The following is a 3,708-nucleotide window of genomic DNA, read 5'->3' on the forward strand; positions in this document are numbered from 1 at the left end:
TCGGATGAAACATATGGATGAGCGAGCACTCCGTACAGTATTAGAATGTATTGGCTCCGATGAGCTGAAGTTATTAATTTGCGAAGTCTCGCAAAACTTTGCATAATAGCTCTATAAATTGATTTCTACTGTAAAAAACATTTCCCAAACTTGGGTTCGGTTCCAAGTGGTACCTTTCTCGAACCTTTCCTGAACTCGGGTTCAGTTCCAAGGTACCACTTGTAACCGAACTCAAGTTTGGGAAATGTTTTTTTTACAGTAGAAATCAATTTATGAAGCTATTACACGAAGTCTCGTGAGACTTCACAAAGTAATAACTTCTGCTCATCGGGGCCAATACATTCTCATACAGTACGGAGCGCTAGCGCTAGTTTTATGTGAATTTATTCGGATGTTTCACCTGAAGTCGATTCGCTCATCCCTAGACAGCGCAGCAGGGCCGATAGTACTAGTAGCATAATTGTGCAAAACAGGTTACTAAGCTCCTGTGTTGCACTGAAAGAGTTAACAGGACAGCTCTGATCTGGAAAGGAAAGGATTACCCAGGCACTGCCACTCGCTGTATTTCTGTGATTCAGGGCATCAGGAACCACCGAGGAGCAGCTCAGCCAATAGAAGAGAGAAGGTGAGTCAGGACAGCCAATCAGATGTAAGACCCTCCCTGTCTGCAGTTCATAACAGAGAGTAAAGACACTTGCTTCTGCCTGGGATCTTAGGTTTGCTGGGAAGAGCAAGGTGGGGAACACTGCATTGTGTATATTGTGTGTATATGGGGGGGGCTGTGACTACATAGTGTAAATTGTGTATATGTGACATGGAGGAGGGGGGCAGTGACTACATAGTGTATAATGTGCTTTTGTGACATGGGGGTGACTGCATAGTGTATAGTGTGCTTATGTGACGTGGGGGTGACTGCATAGTGTATATGTGACAGTGGGGTGACTGCATAGTGTATATTGTGTATATGTGACAGTGGGGGTTACTGCATAGTATATGTGACACACATTACACTGTGTTGCCATGTTGGCTGGCTGCCTGTACTTGCGTACTGGCTACGGTTGATTATTCTCTTTTGTATGCTGGTTGTTTGTGTGGTGCGTACTGGCTGCAGTGTTCTGTGGCTATGTGTGAACAGTCTCCTGTGACCTGTGTGCTCTGTGTTCATCGAGTTAATGTTTCCTTGGTCTGTGTGTGCTTGATTACCAGTTGGTCAGGTGTGCTCATTAACCAGCTTTTTAGTCCTGCGACATGCGTGCCTGAGGCTTTGCTATGTGTAAGGTGTTTTCTCCCAACCTGGGTGTTTGCCATTCTACCCTGATCTGTGTGGTCGCCTGGTGATTCATCGTTGTCACGGTTTCTTTAGCCTTGTCTGATTGGGAATGCCATGCATCCGTTCTGCAAGGGTTCAGGTGTCATGTCTGAGCAGCTCTGTCTGTGACCGCCATTCATCCGTTCCGCATAAAGTCCAGGCATCTGACTGCATCATGTCTGAGCATCTCTGTCTATGACCGCCATGCATCCATTCCACAGCGGGTCCAGGCATCTGTCTTATGCCTGTGCAGCTCTGTCTCTCACCACCATGCATCCGTTCTGCATGGGGTCCAGGCATCTACCTGTCTCATGTCTGTGACAGGCCAATCTCTTTTTGGACAAGTCAGAAAAGAGTATGTTATGTTATCCCTGTTTGTGCCAAATTGTGCCACTTTTTAGACACATTCTAGGTGCAGACATTTTATTAAATTTGAGCCTTTCAATGTACATAGATTGATGCTGTTTATAAGGAATATTATTGAATGTTCATTAAAAAAAAATAGGAATATTGAGGCAAAAATTATTGTTTTTATTTGACAGATTTTTACGTTACAACTGCAACAGCCAAAGCACATATCACCATGGCAGTCGAAGTGTTCCAGAAGACGACATTCTCTTCTGTGTATCAAAAATATATGATTCCTGTCTCCAATGAAATCTGTAATATGATTTTATCCTACATGAAAGGAAAAGTAAGATACGTTAAGTGGATTATTACAAGCCTATTTATATGTAATGTAGTGTTAAAAGAGGACCTGTCATCCCTAGGCATGTCTGTTTAAAGGGATGCTTCTGGACCAGGGCCACCTCTCTCTGAAAACGATTTAATGCCATGATTCCTATTGACCAAGGCATCACAACGGTGGGATCAGTGTTACCTCAATTTCAATCGTTGCACAGCAGGTGTAGATTACCTATATATGTGCGGCACATTGGGAACGCCTTCAAAATAGCTCCATATATATGGTATACAATGGATGTTGGGAAGACATTATTGAAATTATGTTCATTTTCAGTTTTTTGGTTTTGTTAATTATTAATGTAAAAGATATTTTGAGATATTCTCAAATCTTTTTCTCGGCTGAGTTTTGCTACCTAGATCTCAAATGTAGCTTTTCAGAATGCGGAGTGTAATGCAGTGGATTCAAGAATTAAATGAATAAAGATATCAAACTCAAAATTATATAACTATCTGTTCAGCTCATCCTGCTCTAGAACTAATGTTGAGTGTGAATATTCGAATATCAATTTTTTTTTAGCGAATATCGGCACTTCGCTAATTCGCGAATATTTCGAATATAGCACTATAAATTCGCTATTTCGAATATTGTTATATTTCTTTTTTATTGTTATTTTTTTTCTTTCCCACTTCCCAAAAGTAGTTCTTACCTGTCCTGAGGATTCCTGGCTTCCTGGCTGCTCCAGTCAGTGCCCGTTGCCGCTTCTGCCGACTTCCGTGCTCATGGAGCGTCCCCATCACCATGGGAACGCCTCCATACTAGAATGTACTGTCGGATTTGAGAATTACGTTGAAATCGCAATTCGATTATTATAACTTGAATTAATCGAATTGCGATTTCAACTTAGCACTGCTATATTCCATATTTGTTAACTACGTTAATTCTAGCAAGCAGACCCATTAGAAACACAGCTCTAAGTTGAAATCGCAATTCGATTATTATAACTCGAAGTAATATCATTGCGATTTCAACTTAGACCTGGTTTACTATGGTTGGCTTGGTAGAATTAGCGAAGATGACGAATATGAGGAATGTATTCGTCATATTCCTCAAAACGAAGATAACGAAGTATTCTCCATCTTCGTTTTAGCTCCATATTCGTCAACTTTTCTATTTCCAGCAATCAAATAGGAAAGTTGACTATAGAGACCGCTGTGTTTAATTCGCTATGCGATTATATTACTTTGATTTTTTTTTTTTAATAAATAGAATAATTATAATAATTATCAAGTATTATAATTATTTTATTTATTTAAAAAAAGCTAAGTAATATTATTGCATAGAGAATTAAAAACTTAGCTGTCTCTAGTCAACTTTCCTATTTGATTGCTAGAATTAGCGAAGTTGACGAATATGGAGCTAAAACGAAGATGGAGAATACTTCGTTATCTTTGTTTTGAGGAATATGACGAATACATTCGTCATATTCGTCATCTTCGCTAATTCTAGATATCAAACCAATAGGAAAGTTACCTTAAAGGGAACCTGTCACCAGTTTTATGGTGTCCTAACTAAGGGCAACATAAATAAGTGATTGATTCTCTTAGCACAATGCTGGGTCACTTTCTTTAATTGACCCAGTCAATCTGCCAACATCTTGTATTGAAAAGCTCCAGCTGATAATGATGAGTCATGAATATTTATGAGCTCCTGACTC

At 39.9% G+C, this 3,708-nt stretch overlaps 1 long non-coding RNA gene across 1 annotated transcript; it reads left to right on the top strand.

Moving 5' to 3' along the window:
• Window positions 1-656: 656 nt before the first annotated feature.
• Window positions 657-1,998, top strand: LOC121007609. Its single transcript, XR_005780446.1, has 2 exons — window positions 657-735; window positions 1,852-1,998. It is a non-coding gene; the product is annotated as an uncharacterized LOC121007609 (long non-coding RNA).
• The last annotated feature ends 1,710 nt before the right edge of the window (window positions 1,999-3,708 follow it).

Source organism: Bufo bufo, chromosome 7 (assembly GCF_905171765.1).
Source record: "Bufo bufo chromosome 7, aBufBuf1.1, whole genome shotgun sequence".
Lineage (NCBI taxonomy): Eukaryota > Metazoa > Chordata > Amphibia > Anura > Bufonidae > Bufo > Bufo bufo.